This window comes from Macaca nemestrina, chromosome 13 (assembly GCF_043159975.1).
Source record: "Macaca nemestrina isolate mMacNem1 chromosome 13, mMacNem.hap1, whole genome shotgun sequence".
Lineage (NCBI taxonomy): Eukaryota > Metazoa > Chordata > Mammalia > Primates > Cercopithecidae > Macaca > Macaca nemestrina.
Window position 1 is genome coordinate 72955206 of NC_092137.1, and position 19230 is coordinate 72974435.

Genomic DNA, 19230 nt, shown 5'->3' on the forward strand with positions numbered 1-19230 from the left:
TTTCAATCTACATAGAAGTCTTTAACTGTCTTCCAACATGTCTTATTCCCAAAAGGTGTATATATCAAATCCCAAAGTTAGTTTCCTAATTTCTCTCAAATTTATAATTAGCAGGGTTAGACAAGAGAAACCTGAAGGAAATAAACAACAATCACTTCATGATGCAGAAGAGAGGGAGACCTAGGTTTCAAAACTGATGTGTAGAGTTTAAGTCTGGTTTTGTCCTGTTATTTTTGGCTCCTCCAGAGATGTAAATTAAACAACTGTCTTTTTTTCCTTTATGGATTGTATGTGAAATGCTTAGATGCTGAGCACAGAGAAGAGAATGAGGAATCTTTTCTTTCTTTTCCTGATGATAAAACTTTATGCCAGAGCTATTTTAAATTTTCAGTCCAAAAACACAATGCCCAACAGCTATTATCACCCATACATCAAGACTGCCACAAATGTGCCATCCACAAAAATCTCTCAGGAAGCTAGTAGGCTTTATGATTTTATAGGTTAATTAAAGAGAAAAACTGAGCATGTTTTCTTGGGCTTTATTCTACATGAAGTATGTTAAATATTTTCCAATAAAGAGACAGGAATACTGATTGAAAACATGCAATACCACACATAAATAGTAATAAATAATTAACTCATTCTCATTATTTACACGTATTTATCTTTTGAAAATTTGTAGCCCATATAGAACTTTAAGTTTAAGATTTAAGTCTAAATCCTACCTGTACAAGTCTTTCACAAATTAACCATACTTCTGCTAATACCTTTCCTTAGGAGAACAAATATGGTGTTCCAACTTACATGAGACACATATACAGTGTCCAGAATTATTGAATCAATTATTCAAACAAGTAAACAGATTTTAGTAATCACTCTATTAAAATGCTAGAAGTAGTTTATGCAAAACTCACTATGATTACCTACCTCAATAGATTGGGAACATGGAGGTCAATTTAAAAATTATAAGCATACATACTATTAATAACTGCATGGTAACTTATTCAAAACTATCAAGAATTTTTTTAATTCTTTAAATTTATAGATTTTTTTAAAGGGCAAACTAAAAAGAAAAATCAGGTAGACATCAGACTTCTACCATAAATGCAAGAAGACAATGGAGGAAGATACATTCTGAAGAGAAAAATACATGTGGCACAAGATTTCTATATTTAAGAAAGTTGTTACTTGTAAAAGAAGAGAAAAAAAAAAGAAAAAGAAGTCTTTAGATTTACGGTGCTTCTAAAACAATTCCATTCATATAAATTCCATTTCATGTAAATTTTTTGAAAAAGTACCTGTATTCAAAGATGCACTCCAGTCAAAGACAAAACAAATCAAAATAAGAACCTAAAAATAGAGAAACTCCAGTATCCAAGGCCTGGCAATAAGCACTAAAATATTTAATTTAAAGAATTCAAAATAATTATTGAAAACATGATGATCAAAATTACAAATTACACTTTTAGCAGAAAATGCTTTTCAAATTTAGCATATTGAGCTAGTTAACCATCCCTGAGATATTTTACAAAGCCTTCCCATTTAAACTTCTAAATTTCTTTTAGCATATTTTAATCTATAAAACTAAATAGACCTAAAGAAGATCAGAATAAATGAAGTTACAGACCATGTTCCTAGATAGGATGCCTCTATTGTAAATATGTCAATTAATCCAGTAATTAAATTAGAAATATAATTCCTTTGAAGGTTTTACTACTGTTTCTTTGAAATGTGACACTTTTTAAAGAAATGTTGGAAATAAAAAAATAAATATATTAAAATGCCTAAAAATGCCCAAAAACATTTTGAACTGAAGAATAATGACAGGGAAACTAAAATATCAGATGTTAAAATATACTGTAAAGCAATGATGGTTAAAACAGTGTGCAATAAACAGGAGAGAAAAACTAATAGAATAAAAAGCCCACAAAGAGCCAAAGTTTATAAAAGTAGCATTTCAAATTAGTAGGAAAAAGTTTAATTGTTCAATAAATGAGAAAACTGGATAATCTTTTGTGAAAACATATATTATCAGATTTCCATCTCATACTAAAAACCATATTATAAGAAAATAAAGGAGAATACTAATTGTAAAATGAAGAAAGACTTTAAACAGAAAACAAAGAAAAAGTTTAAAATATATGATTACATAAAATTAAAACTTCACATCTATGCAAGGAATTTAAAAAGGTAATTCACAAAAAAATAAATAAAATAGTCAAAAAATTGCAAATTGAAACAGTAAGATATAAATGTTTCCTTTTTATTTTAGAAAAAGTTTATTTGAAAAACACAGCTAACCAACAGACTGGATAAAAAGCCCCCCTTATTGAGTAATGGTGAAAGTCAAAATGTTCATTATAGTTATAGAAGAATGTTCATTACAGTTGATTTTAAAATAATTTAAAAATCCATAAAACTGCCACTCAGAGATGACTACTACTATCAGTTGGTATACGTACTTTAAGTCATTTTTAATGGTGTGTAAGTGTATGTATATACACAAACATGTACACACAAGTATTCATAACTTAACTTTCTTTTTTTTTTTTTTTGAGATGGAATTTCACTCTTGTTGCCCAGACTGGAGTCCAATGGCATGATCTCGGCTCACTGCAACCTCCACCCACTGGGTTCAAGTGATTCTCCTGCCTCAGCCTTCTGAGTAGCTGGGATTACAGGCATGCACCACCACGCCCCGCTAATTTTGTATTTGTAGTAGAGACGGGGTTTCTCCATGTTGGTGAGGCTGGTCTCGAACTCCTGACCTCAGGTGATCCACCCACCTCAGCCTCCCAAAGTGCTGGGATTACAGGCGTGAGCCACCGGCCTGGCCAACTTAACTTATTTTTTTAAGACTAGATCATCAATATCTATTTTATTGACTACTTAACCATATTACCACAACTGTCTTTTTTTTTTTTCTTTTTTTGAGATGGAGTCTGGTTGTGTTTCCCGGGCTGCACTGCAGTGGCGCTATCTCGGATCACTGCAACCTCTGCCTCCCAGGTTCAAGCGATTCTCCTGCCTTAGGCTCCCTAATAGCTGGGATTACAGGTGTGCACCACCACACACCCAGCTAATATCTTTGTTTTTTTGTTTGTTTGTTTGTTTGTTTGTTTTTAAGGAAAGAAGAGGTTTCACCATACTAGCCAGGCTTGTCTCCAACTCCTGACTTCAGGTGATCCACCCAACTCGGCCTCCCAAAGTGCTGGGATTACCGAAGTGAGCCACCGCGCCCAGCTTGTCATTTAATATTAGGTCTCTCCTCTTTTCTTTCTTTTTTTTTTTTTTTGAGCTTTTTAACAATTCTGCTGGCTGGAATATGGGTAGGACAACTGAAACTCAAATAGCCATCTTGGAACTGGAGGTAGTACTGACAAACTACTGGTAGTACTGAAAAAGTCTGGGTCTCTGATGATTTGGTGGAATAGTCATTATACTAGACTTAGAGAATCTACCATAAGAAATTTACATAAGAGAAAAATAAAGCACTCGATATATATTAGCTAGTATTATGTCTTAAATGCATTTACTTTTTTTAATGCTCACAATACTACTTGACTTTAAAGGTTAATCATATAAAGAATCACAAAAACACACACTGAAACTATATCAGTGGTCACTTCTAAGTATTAATTATATACAATTTTCCTTTATTTTTATTGCCCAGATGTTCTGTATTAAGCAAGAATTATTCTCATAATTTGAAGAAATATATGTATAATTAAAATAAAGCACCACATATTGGAAAATAAAGTCCAGAGAACAGGTTAATATCCAGTCCAGCTTTTTAAGTTCTTTCTTCATAAAACCACACTGAAGGTAACAGAGAAACATCTTCAAAGAACCAATTTAGGTACGCCCTTGACCTTAAAAGGATCAATCTACTCTGAATTAATTGGAGCAAACAGAAGAAACAGGAAAGGACAGAAATCAAAGATAATTACATACTATATAAAAACTAGGGGAAAAAAACTAAAAACTAGTAAAAAAAAAAAAAAAGGGATAAAATCAACTTAACAACATAACAAACAAAAAAGCTCAATAATTTACAAGAACCAAAAATACTTTTCTTAATGTTAAGTGCACCAAACATTTTTCTTTCTGTTAAAATAATTTGTAATTGTTCTTACGTGTCATGGCTGAACTCTAAGTTTTTCAAATATTATAATGGACCCAAGGAAGAGCAAATCAACTAATTCCTCTATCAGTGATCATCTCCAAATATAAATTATATATAACTAATCACTCTGACACTATAGTACTGGAGTCAACATAGAGCTTCCACTTGCCTTCCCTACACAACTGGACATTTGAATGTTGTAATTCTAATTGACAAGAAACTGAGAAAGAGAAGAGAGTTAAAAAAAAAAAAAAAAAACTTTCTAGTAAGCTTATATATTTCTATTGAGAGTTAGTATTTTCATTTTTCACAAATACAGTTTTATTATTTTATACCATAATTATAATGGACTCCTACTCCATAATCAGGAGTTACTTTTAGTTAAAAACAAAAATCCTCTGCATTCTCTTAAAATGGCCAGATGAAAAAGACGCACTTGTTTTTATCAGATAATGATAAAAATTATACAACCCATGATGTCTTTTTTCATCTTTTCTCACAGAAAATTCAGAGTAAAGCACTGAAATATAGTACATTTCTTAAATCAGTTTCCTGGTATTTATTTCCTCTTCCCATTAGTCATACCTTCTATCCACCATCATTTTCATTACTATATTACTGTTCATTTAACCCCAGTATTTATAGGTCTGTCTTTTACCAGAAGGTATCTCAAATTATTTTCGGAAGTAGGTAGAAACATACAATGAATTAATAAACTGGAATATCCACAATATGAAAACAGTGCAGTCTTTTGACTACATTTTAAATTACAAAACAGCCTAAAATGAGATATTATATTCCCATCTGAAGAAGATAAAGTCACACAAGAAACAAATAATTCTCATGGGATCTCTAGCAAATAACTGTCATTGGATCTCTTGCAAGTAAATTTCATAGGATCTCTTGGTTGAATCAATTGACCTCAAAAAAAAAAAAAAAAGACCCCTAATCTCTTGCTCTATATTAGGCAAAAACCTTTCCATCTACTCATGATTCACTTTACACTGAATTCCTACAATTTTTTATTCCAAATCCTAATTATTTTATCTTAAGAAAATTCAAGAACTGTGTTAACAGCTATATTTTATTTCCCCAAGTCTATATAAGGGATCTGTATCTTGCTATATAACTGCAGACAGGCTTCTATGAGGGTTTGTTTTATTTGTTTGTTTTGACTGGGGTTTTTTGCATCCAAAATTTCACTATTGCAGTGACCACAGTGTTGGAAAATGGCTCCTAAGCTGGAACCAGAACAAGATTTCAAAAAATGTATAAATAATCATTTCAAGAACACATCTTTCCCTATTTTATCCTACAAAGACAATATTTTATTCAGGAACCACAAACTGTCAACTTCTCAGCATACCCAAAATCCCACTTAGGTCTGTATTGTAAACAGTGTAGTATTTCACTACCACATCAATAAATACAATTCTTAAAAGAATCATTTTTATGTTTGATTCACATTTGTTGTGCATATGCCAATAAACCTAAGGTATTTGTAATGTTAGACTCTTAAAAATCTTTAGCTTACAAAAGGGTCAAGCAATCCGAAAACAGCAAAAGGTCTACCCATGGAGACAAGCACGGACAAAATCTAAAATAAGGAATCACAGCATAAAGTGGTATGACAGTCTGTTGTACTAATCCACCTCACTCTCTCCTTACATCAATCCTCTTTTTTTTTTTTTTTTTTTTTTTTTTTTAACGGTGAGTGTAAAGGACTGGCTGTTAAAACACAGTCTACTAAATAGGGAGTACTATCCTAATGTTTTAAAACCATGATTTACCTCATCAAAAAGCTGAAAAAAAAAAACAAAGCCACTGGTAATTTAACAATCTTGAATAGAGTAAACAAAAAATACTTATTGTACCTATTTCTAGTGATATCTGTAGAAGAGAATTAAGAAAGCATTATCTTTTCTCAGTCTTAGGAAAATTAGTCTTTTCCATTCTCCTTAATTAATAAGAACAGTATAGAAATAAAACACTTTCTAACAGCACAGATAAAGAAAAATTACCAGTTGTGTCATCAGAATTTTGCTCAGAAGCAGAATACAAAAATTATCCTCATTCAACGTCTCCTACAAAACTTTGTCTCCACCAATGCATTTGATTATTAATTATCCTATAAGAGAATATTTTCAATTATAACTATGGCAACATCAAGAGAGCATTTACTCTGTAATTATTTGGTCTACACACAAAAGGGTGTGATTTAGCTCATTTCCTGTAAAATGTCATTAACGGAGTCTAATTCCAGGTAAAATAAGGTAAGTATACTGAAACTTCTCTGAATAGTTATAAAATGTTGACAGAAGTCTTGGAGCAGCTATTTAAAGACTCTGAAAAAGTAAATCCTAGCAGGTAGATTGAAGAAGAAGACTAGAAGTTGAAGTATTACACACTTGGCACTAAGTTTACCTTTTTTTTTTTTTCCTTCCTTCATCTCCTAGCCTGGACTCAATATACCAGTGACTTGGAAGTAGGCAATGAAACTCCAAGACCAGTCATCTAGTTCTGGCTCAAGGAGCAGAAAAGGAACACCTAATGCACAGAGAAAATAAAGAAATGCCCCTTTTTTTCTTTCTTTTCTCTCTCTCACCATAGCCCAGTAGCAATCTCTAGGCAAAAGTAGCACTGGCCACTAATGAGAGCCCACAGGAGTTCAAACTCTAAGGGAGGAAAACCTTTCTCCCCACTCAGTGGAGCTACAGGGCCAAGAGGGTGCATCTAAATCCCAATTATTTTTCCTTTCTCTCTGTCCTCCCAGAGCTTACCTTGGGATGAAAGGGCAACTGGGGAAGTCCACACCAAAGTGAAGTAACAAAAGACTCACCTTTCTAGCCAGAGGACAAAAAAGAAAAGCACCAGGAAACTGAAAATCAATGGAACATAAAGATTACGAAGAAAAAAAAAACTAAATTGTCCCTACTCACAGATAACGTAATTATCCAGGCTGAATATACCAAGAAATCTCAAAAAAAAAAACACCTACAACAAATAAGTGAGTTTGACAAGCTTGTACAATATAGGGTCAATATCAATATCATAAATATCAATGATACTTCTATAAAATGGAAATAAACAATTTAAAACCAAAAAATTTTAATATCATATATAACAGTTCAAAAAATATGAAATAATTGATATGACTCTAGCAAAATATATACATGATTTAGATAATAAAAACTATGAAATGCTAATTGAAGAAATAAAAAAAGACCTAAATGAATGGAGAGATATACCATGTTCAGTAATTGGAAGAGCCAACATAATAAAGATGTCAATACTACACAAATTGAGCCACAGATTCGATGCAATTGTAATTAAAATCCCAGCAGGAATTTGTATAGATATAAACAAGCTGATTCTAGAATTTATATAGAGAAGCAAAGAAACTAGAATGTTAAAAACAATTATTAAAAAGAAGAATAAAGTGAGAGGAATTACACTATTAAATTTTAAGATTTATTTTCAAGCTACAGTATTCAAGACACTGTACTACTGGAAAAGGGATAGATACCAGTGATACTAATAGACATCAGTAGAATAGAACTGATATTCCAAAAATAGATTCACACTAATATAGCCAGTGATTTCTGACAAAACTGCAAAACAATTCAATGAGAAGTAATAGTCTATTAATTAAATGGTGTTGGAACAACTGGAAAAGATAGAAACTGGGGAAAGGAGGAAAGGGAGAAAGAAAGAAGAAAGGAAAGAAGGAAGAGAGGGAGGGAGGGAAAGAGAAAGGGGAAGGGAGAAGGGAAGGGGGAAGGGAGGAAAGAAAGAGAGGAAGTTGGGGAAAGAGAGGAAGTTGGGGAAAGAGAGAAAGATAAAGAGAAGAAACCTTGAACTAAATCGTATACCTCACACAAAAATTAACTGAAAATTGCTCATAGATCTAATTGCAAAATCTGCATTTGGAAGAAAATCTTCATGGCCTAGCATAAGACAAACAGTTCTTAGACATGACACCAAAATCATGATTCACTTTCTAAAAACTGATAAATTTAACTTCATCAATATTAAATGTTTTGTTCTACAAAAGACACTGTTAAAAAGCAAACTACTGAGTGGAAGATGATACCTGCAAATCACATATCTGGCAAAGGACTTGTATCCAGAATACATAAACAACTCCCACAATTCAAAAGTAAGAAACAAACAATCCAATTTAAATTGGGGAAAAATGTTTGAATAGACACTTCACCAAAGAGTACAAATGAATGTAAAATAAATATGATGAAAAGATGCTCAAGATCATTAGCCATTATAGAAATGCAAATTAAAACCACAATAACCTATCACTACACATATAAAACCTAGGGGAAAAAGCTAACAATACCAAGTGCTGAGTGAGGATACAGAGCAACTGGAATGCTCAGATATTGCTGGTGGAAATGCAAAATGGCCCTGCCATTCTGAAAAACAGTTTAGCCATTTCTTTTCTTTTTTTTTTTTTTTTTTTTGAGACGGAGTCTCACTCTATCACCAGGCTGGAGTGCAGTGGCATGATCTCGGCTCACCACAACCTCCAACTCCCTAGTTCAAGCGATTCTCCTGCTTCAGCCTCCCAAGAAGTTGGGATCACAGGCACGCTAATTTTTGTATTTTTAGTAGAGATAGGGTTTCACCATGTTGGCAAGGATGGTCTTGATCTCCTGACCTTGTGATCTGCCCACCTTGGCCTCCCGAAGTGCTGGGATTACAGGCATGAGTCACCCCACCCAGCCTAGCCATTTCTTAAAAAGTAAAACCGCACCTACCCTAAGACCCAGCAATCTCATTCCACAGTATTTACCATAGATAAATAGAAACATATGTTCACGTAAAAACTTATACGCAATTGTTTACAGCAGCTCTATTAACTGGAAACAAACCAAATGCCAATCAACAGCCAATTCTATAAACAACTTGTAGTACATCCTTACAATGGAGTAATACTCAACAATAAAAAGGAATAAACTATTGACACACACAATAATTTGGATTGATATCAGAGGTATTCTGCTGAATGAAAGAAGCCAGTCTCAAAAGTGTACGTATTTATAATATATGTCCCATTCTCAAGGAGACAGAACTATAGTGACAGAAAACAGATAAGTTATTTTCAGGATGTAGTGATTGGGAAAAATATGTGACTATAGCACAGGAAAAACATGTGACTATAAAGGAATAGAAATGGATAAAATATATATATATATATATATATATAGAGAGAGAGAGAGAGAGAGAGAGAGAGAGAGCTAGAAAGCCCTAGCTATGAAGGGTTTTCTTGAAGAAGCTTGAAAATTACAAAACACTTCTAAATAATATATGTGTCAAAGAGAAGTCTCAGAAGAAATTTGAAAATATTTTCAACTAAATGAAAATGAAACCACAACTTGTAGGATGCAGTAAAAGCTGTGCTTACAAAGAAATTTAAAGCTGTTTGATTCCAAATGCATTACATTTTGGATCAGGCAAAATTATGGAGATAGTAAAAAGATTAGTGGTTGTCAGGGATTGGGAAAGGGAGGGGAAGGGATGAAGAGGTGGAATACATAGGACTTTTAGGGCAGTGAAACTATTCCGTAATATTGCAGTGGTATATGTCATTTTATATTCTTAAAAACTATGGAATATACAATGCAAAAGGTAAACCCTAATGTAAGCTATAGCTTTAATTAATAATAATGCGTCAATATTGGCTCATCCATTATTTAAAAAAAAGTATTACACTAACGCATGATGTTAACAACAGGGGAAACTGCCTCAGGGTGAAGGTGAAGGGGTATTTGATAACTCTGTACTTTCCCTTCAACTTTTCTGTAAACCTAAAACCATTTTTCTAAAAAATAAAGTCAACCAGGAATGGTAGTTCATGGCTGCAATCCCAATACTCTGGGAGACGAGGCAGGAGGATGGCTTGAACACGGCAGTTTGAGACCAGCCTGGGCAACATAGCAAGACCCCATTTCAACAAAATAATTTTTTTAAATTAGCCAGGAGTAAGGAACAAAATGGCTGACTAGACACAGCAAGAAGTGCTGCTGAGAGACACCAAAATATTGAGTAAACCAGCATACTTCAAACAGATCTTCAGAGAGAAAACACTGAGACTCAGTAGAGAGGCAATGAAGACACTGAGGCTGAAGAGTGGGGAAGCTAGGATCCCTGCATGGAGTTGCTGGGTGCCAGCACTAGTTCCCAGCCTTGAATGGCTCCTAGGGAAAGGGGGAGTGACATTGAGGGTGGGATGGCCCACTCTTGCCACGAAACTCTGGGAACCCAGCTACAAGAGATCCCATGACACCACCACTCCCCACCACAGACAGTTAATTTAACAGGTGGATCTCCCTGGAGAATAGTCAGAGGCATAACTCCAACCTGAGCAGAGCCCAGGGAGTTTTGCACACAGAGCAGCTGCAGCAAAATGTGGCCATAGGCGTTCACCCTTCAAGGCTATCCATCTTCTTGTGAGTAGCTCTAGCCCCAGCTGATCACTAAGCCAAGAGACACCAGGACTGTCTTTCCCCTGGGACTGGAGTACATCTGTTCTGCAGTCCCTCTGCCTAGCAGCCCTTTGAAAGGTCCCGGTTTGGCTGCTCCCACAGGAGTGTGTGCACAGCATAGCCTCTATTGTGCAGCCTGGGTGCTATGCTGGCAGCCCTGCCTGAGTGCCTTCCCAATGGCCTGAGAGCACTTTGGATCCACTGGTACAGCCAGTGACCATCCCAGAGGGGCCGAAGGATGGAGCTGTGGGCCCAGTCCCAACACTCCAGAGTTTCAGCATGCAGCTTGGGAGTGTGAAGCTAAGATCTGTGGCCAATTCTTGAGCAGGGGAGGAGTCCCCACTCTGAGAACACTGAAGACAGGTGGGATGTGGCTTCGTGGGCTGGCACAGGAGTGGGGCATGCCTCCCTCTGCAGGGCCAGTCTGGGAAGGGTGTACCCTGTTTGCCAGCCACAGCCTCTGATAAAGGGAGCACCATGGCCCAGAACACCCAACAAATGAAACACAGGTGCAGTGCTGTGATGGAAGGGGCTCTTCTAAGGCCCAGGAGTGGACATGGTGAGAGAGTCATCTCTCTCCCACACACACCACAGAGCACTGCTGCTAACACGTGGAAACACAAAAGAGCTGTGTGGCTGAGTAAGAGCCTATCTGCCAGCCATTATACAAAAGTGCTATCGACAGGATTACAGCCAAAATTACAGCACCAAAAATATTTTGCCAGTAAATATTGCCTCTGAAACCCAGGGCATGAATTTAGCCACAAAAAAAGATGTCATACAGACTGGTGGCCCTCTGAATGCACCCAGATGTGAAGCCAATTTACTGTACTCAAAAGAATCTGGATGGCAAGGTAGCTCATTGAGATCCAGAAAAAGGTTGAAACCCAATCCAAGGAATCCAAGATATTCAGTAAAATAACCCAAGAGTTGAAAGAAGAAACTGCCATTTTAAGAAAGAACTGAACTTCTGAAATTGAACATTAACAACAAGAATTTCAAAATACAGTTGGAAGTATTAACAGCAGAACAGACTAGGGTAAGTAAAGAATCTTAAGAGTTTAAAGACTGGTTCTTTGCATCAACTCAAACAAAAATAAAGAAAAAAAAAATTTTAATGCACAAAAACTCCAAGAAATATGGGATTATGTAAAGAGTCCAAATCTGTGACTCATTGGCATTCCTGAGAGAGAAGAACTTGGAAAAAATACTTGAAGATATACTCCATGAAAAATTCCCCAACTCACTCAAGAGGTTGACATGCAAATTCAAGAAATATAGAGAACCCCTGAGTGTTACTATACAAGATGACCAGGCCCAAGTCACAGTCATCAGATTCACCAAGGTCAATATAAAAGAAAATAATATAAAGGCAGCTAGAGAGAAGGGTCAAGTCACTCATAAAGGAAACAGCATTAGGCAAGCAGCAGACCTCTCAGCAGAAACCTTATAAGCCAAAAGAGATTGGAAGCCTATTTTCAGTGTCCTTAAAAAAAAGAAATTCCAACTAAGAATTTAACATTCCACCAAACTAAGCTTCATAAGCGGAGAAGTAAAATCCTTTTCAGACAAGTAAACACTAAAGGAATTCATTACCACTAGACCAGCCTTAAAAGAGGTGTTTAACAAAGCACTAAATACAGAAATGAAAGAATTATACTGACTGCCACAAAAACACACCTAAGTACATAGCCCACAGACTCTATAAAGAAAATACGCAATCAAATCTATAAAGCAACTAGCTAATAACACAGTAACAGTAACAAAATCTCACATCTCAATACTAACCTTAAATATAAACAGTCTAAATGCCCCACTTAAAAGGCTGAGAGTGGCAAGGTGAATAAAAAGATGACCCAATTATCTGCTCTCTTCAAGAGACCCATTTCACATGTAACAACACTCATAGACTCAAATTAAAGTAATGGAGAAAGGTCTATTATGCAAATGGAAAATAAAAAAGAGCAGGGATTGCTATTTTTATATCAGATAAACCAGATATAAACCAACAACAAGCAAGAAGGACAAAGATGGGTACTACATAATGATAAAGAGTTCAATTCAACAAGACTTAACTATACTAAATGTATACACACTCCACAATGAAGCAGCCAGATGCATAAAACAAGTTCTAGTGGAAGCCTTGAACACCCTACTGACAGTGTTATACAGATCATCGAGATAGAAAACTAACAAAGAAACTCTGGACTTAAACTTGCCGCTCAACCAACTGGACCTAGTAGACATCTACAGAGCACTCTACCCAATAACCACACATATACTTTCTTCTCATACGCACATGGAATATATTCTAAGATCAACCACATGCTTGGTCATATAGCAAGACTCAATTAATTTAAAAAAAATTAAATCACCCCACACACACTCTCAGATCACAGAACTATAACAAGACAAGAATGCTCACTCTCACCATTCCTATTCAATACAGTAGTGGAAGTCTTAACCAGAAAAATCAAGGAAGAAAAAGAAATAAAAGACATCTAAAAAGGAAAAAAGAAGTCAAACTATCGGTCTTCATTGACTACATGATTATGTACTTAGAAAACCCTAAAGACTCCAACAAAAGGCTTCTGAAAGTGATAAAGGACTTCAGCAACGTTTCAGAAGACAAAATCAATGGACAAAAATCAGTAGTATTTCTATATACCAATTACATTATAGCAGAGAAGTAAATCAAGAATGCAATCCCATTTACAATAGATACACACACACACACACATACACACACACATACACACACAGAAATGCCTAAGTATACATCTAACAAAAGAGGAGGAAAAAAAATTTTTTTTTCAGATGGAGTCTCGCTCTGTCACCCAGGCTGGAGTGCAGTGGTGCCATCTCAGCTCGCTGCAACCTCCACCTTTGGGTTCAAGTGATTCTCCGGCCTCAGCCTCCCAAGTAGCTGGGACCACAGGTGCATGCCACCATGGCCAGCTAATTTTTTGTATTTTTAGTAGAGATGGGGTTTCATCATATTAGCCAGGATGGTATCTTTCTCCTGACCTCGAGGTCTGCCCGCCTTGGCCTCCCAAAGTGATGGGATTACAGGCATGAGCCACCACGCCCGACCGAGGAGAAAGACTTCTATAGAGAGAACTACAAAACACTGCTGAAAGAAACCAGAGATGACACAAACAAATGGAAAAACATTCCATGCTCATATTTAATAGATTGGAAGAACCAATCTTGTTAACATGGCCATACTGCTCAAAGCAATTTACAGATTCAACACTACTCCTATCAAACTACTAACATCATTTTTCAAATAATTATAAAAACCTACTCTAAAATTCATATGGAACCAAAAAAGAGCCTGAATAGCCAAAGCAATCATAAGCAAAAAGACAAAGCTGGAGGAATCATATTACCTGACTTCAAACTATATTATAAGGCTACAGTAATCAAAACAGCATGGTAGTGGTACAAAAACAGACACACAGACCAATAGAACAGAATAGAAAATCCAGAAATAAAGCTGCACACCTACAACCATCTGATCTTTGACAAACTCAAAAAAAAGAGCAATAGGGAAAAGACTCCTTGTTCAATAAATGGTACTGGGATAACTGGTTACCCATATGCAGAAGAATGAAACTAGACCCCTACCTTTCACCATATACAAAAATTCACTCAAGATGGATTAAAGAATTAAATGTAAGACCTAAAACTACAAAATTCTAGAAGAAATTCTAGGAAATACCTTTCTTGATATTGGCCTTGGCAAAGAATTTATGGCTAAGTCCTCAAAAGCAATTGTAACAAAGATAAAAATTGACAAGTGTGACCTAATTATACTAAAGAGCTTCTGCACAGCAAAAGAAATTATCAATAAACAGGAACCTACAGAATGGGAGAAAATATTCACCAACTATACATCCAACAAAGGTCTAATATCCAGAATCTATAATGAACTTAAATCAACAAGCAAAAAACCAATCCTCAGTAACAGTGGGCAAAGGACATGAACAGACACTTCTCAAAAGAAGGCATATAAGTGGCCAACAAACATATGAAAAAATGGTCACCACCACTAATCATTACAGAAATGCAAATCACACATCTCACATATCACTACTAACCTTGAATATAAGCAGTCTAATCAAAAACACAATGAGATACCACTGCACATTAGTCAGAATGGCTTTTGTTAAGAAGTCAAAAAATAACAGATGTTGGTGAGTCTGCAGAAAAAAGGGGACATTTACACACTATAGGTGAAAATGTAAATTAATCTGGTCACTGTGGAGAACAGTTGGGCTATTTCTCAAAGAAGCAAGAGTTGAACTACCATTTGACCAAGCAATGCCATTACTGAGTATATATCCAAAGGAAAATAAATTGTTCTACAAAAAAAAAAATGCAACCCATATCTTCATTGCAGAGCTAGTCACAACAGCAAAAAAATGGAGTCAACCCAGGTGCCCATCCACGTAGACTAGATAAAGAAAATATAGTACACATACACCATGGAATGCTTTGCAGTCATAACAAAGAACAAAATTATATCCTTTGCAGCATCATGGACACAGCTAAAAGTCATTATCCTAAGTAAACTAATGCAAAAACAGAAAACCAAATACCACATATTCTCACTTACAAGTGGGAGCTAAACACTGGATACACACAGACATAAAGATGGGAACAGCAGACACTGGGGACTACTAGCGGGGAAAGAGAATGATAGGGGCAAGGGCTGAAAAACTACCTGTTGGGTATTATGCTCACTACCAGGGTGACAGATTCAGTTATACCTCAAATCTCAGAATCACACAATATACTTTTGTAATAAACCTCCACACGTACCTCCTAATTCTAAAATAAAAGTTGAACAAAAATATTGCTGGGTGTGGTGGCATGCACCTGTGGTCCTAGCCACTTGGGAGTCTGAAGCAGGTGAATCACTTGAGCCCAGATGTTTGAGTCTACAGTGAGCTGTGATCACACTACTACATTCTAGCCTGGGTGACACAGCAAGACTTTATATCAAAAAACATATTATTATTTATTAAAATAAATTCTATTAGTTTAAAGAAACAAAAAAGAAACTCATACTCAAATATGGAAAAATAATAGTCCTAAATCCTGTAAACATTGTTCACCAGTATCTCAAGAACAAGAGAGCAGCAAGAAGTTCTAATCACTGTAAGTACAGAAGAAATTTTCACAATGCTTATAAATGGGAGGTTCACTGCCAAGCTTTCCTTACCCAATATCGAATTAGCCACAGAAATCTAAGAAAGATGATTCGCTTAAAAAAAAAAAAAAAAAAAAAGAAGGGAAAAATAAAGTCAAGAAGTGATTCTGATTTATGAAATGGGGGGTGGCAGTACCATTTTCATAGTTTGTTTTTTTTTTTTTAACACGCTTCAGAGCTCCAAAAACAAATGTGAGAAATTAACACTAAAATAAACATATCGTCACCACCAATATCACCAACTACTTAAATGCACATGTATACAATTCTAGAAACACCAAACCAAACAGTATCCTTTCCTAATTATTCATAAAATGCTAAAACATGATGCCATAATCCACCACAGGTTATTTTTAAAGAGGAGAAACAGAGATGAAACATGCTATTACACCTTAAACTAGGGATTTCTACACAGTCTGTGCGTTGCGGGAAGGCATGTGTTGAGAAACGTGTGGAAGATGTTTTATCACAATAATTAGTAGGGTAGCCAGGCACCATTGGCAGCAGGTAGAGCCAGGGATGCTAGACAACCTGAAATATGTGGGATAGTCCTATAAAAAGAAGAAATATCCCACATCACTCTCAACTATCTGATGTCCCAGTGGACATTCATGTAAGTCAAAAGAAAATGTCTTGAATTAGTTACCTGAACCCATAACTTAATGGTAGTATTCATGAAATACTACCATTTGCACAGCTTTAATATGCATTGAACTTATAGAAATGTAATAGCCATATAAATTAGGGGAAATTGTATTTTGTGGTTTTTTCAGAACTCTACAAAAGTTGCTCCGTAACTCAGAATATTAAGCACCAACTGTAATGCTGCTTATGGCATTTAAATTGGAAATACAGCACGCTGGAATGAGTTTGTATTTTAGCACACAAGGTATCTGTAAACAACTATCCAACTATTTCACTATGCTATCAATATTTCATTATGTCTTCAAGTATTTATAGATGAAAATATATAATATTTTGTTATAAATTGCTTTCATTTTATTTCCTGTTTATACTACATTTAGGGCATCATATTATTTTTTGAATTGTGTAGATATATTATTAATAGCTATAAGTTTAATTATTTCAAGACTATAAAAGAGGCATCATAAAATATTCCTTATAAAAAGGCAGCATTACGTTTGACAGAATTGAACCAATAAGTTAGTTAGACTATATCATTTCTCCCCTGGAATTCTGCAATACTTTCTCAATTAGGTCTCTTTTTATTTAATCAGGCCTAGACACTGCTTACCCTTCCCAGTAAGCCTTCCTAAAAGACAAGCTTGATCATGCCCCTCTGCTATTCATAAATATTTAATACGGCTGACAGTAAAAAGCCCAAATCCTCAAAATGGCATTCAAGACTCTGTGATATGATGGTATTAATTGCCCAACAATTTTTCTTTTCTGGAAATTGCTCTACCTCTCACAGTGAAAACTTTCTTCATTATTAAAGAATCTGGAACACCTCTACCTTCTGGCTCTTCTGCTTCTTTACTGAATGCTATTCTTAATCTCTTTTGCTGGCTACTCTTTTCCTCATCCTCTCAATGTTAAAGAGTTTCTGTGCTCAGTCCTTGGAGTTCTCTCTTCTCTACTGACACTTATTTTCTACGTGATTCCATCCAGTTATATGATGAATTCCAGAATTATACTAGTAGCTTACGCCTCTCCCATGAACCTCAGACTCATAAATCCAATCCAGTCACCCTACTCAACATTTCTGCTTGGATGTCTTAGAGCTATCCTCAAACTTAACATGTACAAACTCAAATTCTAAGACTTGGAACTATGAAACTACCAGAAGAAAACATTGCGGAAATGCTCCAGAACATTGGATGGACAAAGATTTTTTTGTGTAGCACCTCAAAAACATAGGCAACAAAAGCAAAAATAGACAAACAGGATTACATTAAGCTAAAAAGCTTTGGCACAATAAAAGAAACAATCAACAAGGTGAAGAGACAACCCAAAGAATGGAAGAAAATATTTGCAAACTATCCATCTGACAAGGGACTAATAACCAGAATATACAAGGAGCTCAAACTCAATAGCAAAATAAAATCTCATTTAAAAATGGGCAGAAGATCTGAATAGACATTTTTCAAAAGAAGACATACGAATGGACAATGGGTATATGAAAAAGGCTCTGGCTGGGCACCCTGGCTCAAGCCTGTAATCCCAGCACTCTGGGAAGCTGAGGAGGGGGGGATCACATAAGGTCAGGACAGTTCGAGACCAGTCGCCAACACGGTGAAACCCCGTCTCTACTAAAAAAAAATAAATAATTCATTGGGCGTGGTGGTGGGTGCCTGTAATTCCAGCTACTTGGGAGCCTGAGGTAGAAGAATCGCTTGAACCCAGGAGGTGGAGGTTGCAGTGAGCCAATATCGCGCCATTGCATCTAGCTTAGGCAACCAGAGCAAAACTCCATCAAAAAAAAAGAAAGAAAGAAAGAGGAAAAGGAGAGGAGAGGAGACGAGAGGAGAGGAGAGGAGACGAGAGGAGAGGAGAGGAGACGAGAGGAGAGGAGAGGAGACGAGAGGAGAGGAGACGAGAGGAGAGGAGAGGAGAGGAGAGGAGAGGAGAGGAGAGAGGCTCAACATCACTAATCATCAAAGAAATGCAAATCAAAACCACAATGATATCTCACCCCAATCAGAATGACTTTTATCAAAAAGACAGGGAATAGCAGGGTGCTGGCAAGGATATGGAGGACGGGGTACCCTCATACATTGTTGGTGGGAATGTAAATTAGTACAGTCACTACAGAGAACTGTATGGAAGTTCCTTAAAAAACTAAGAACAGAACTACCATACGAGCCAGCAATTCGACTACTGGGTATACAAAAAGATGAAATCAATATATCAAAGAGATATCTACACTTCCATGTTTATTGCAGCACTACTCACAACAGACAAAATATGGAATCAACCTACATGTCCATCAATGGGTAAACAGATAAAACATGGTATATGGCCAGGCGCAGCGGCTCACACCTGTAATCCCAGCACCTTGGGAGGCCCAGGAGGGCGGATCACAAGGTCAGGAAATCCAGACCATCCTGGCTAACACGGTGAAACCCCGTCTCTACTAAAAAGACAAAAAATTAGCCAGGCGTGGTGGCAGGCAGCTGCTCGGGAGGCTGAGTCAGCAGACTGAAGGGAACCCGGGAGACGGATTTTACAGTGAGCCGAGATCACCCCACTGCACTCCAGCCTGGGCGACAGTGCGAGACTCCGTCTCAAAAAAAAAAAAAGAAAAGAAAAGAAAATGTGGTATATATACACAATGGAATATCACTCATCCATAAGAGATGAAAGTCTGTCAGATGCAGCTACATGGATAGAACCAAAAGTCATTACATTAAGTGAAATAAGCC

At 36.1% G+C, this 19230-nt stretch overlaps 1 protein-coding gene and 1 long non-coding RNA gene across 7 annotated transcripts in view; both read right to left on the reverse strand.

Annotated features, from left to right (window-relative positions):
* LOC105465254 (exocyst complex component 6B) overlaps positions 1–19230 on the reverse strand; it is a 676825-nt gene that overhangs the window by 502460 nt on the left and 155135 nt on the right. The gene's annotated exons all lie outside the window — the stretch shown is intronic.
* The window catches only part of LOC139357893 (uncharacterized), a 104676-nt gene that overhangs the window by 44034 nt on the left and 41412 nt on the right, over positions 1–19230 (reverse strand). Inside the window, exon 1 of the long non-coding RNA XR_011611896.1 lies at positions 1–19230. This exon is cut by the window's left edge and continues 24299 nt beyond it; it is cut by the window's right edge and continues 41412 nt beyond it. This is a non-coding gene — a long non-coding RNA (uncharacterized lncRNA).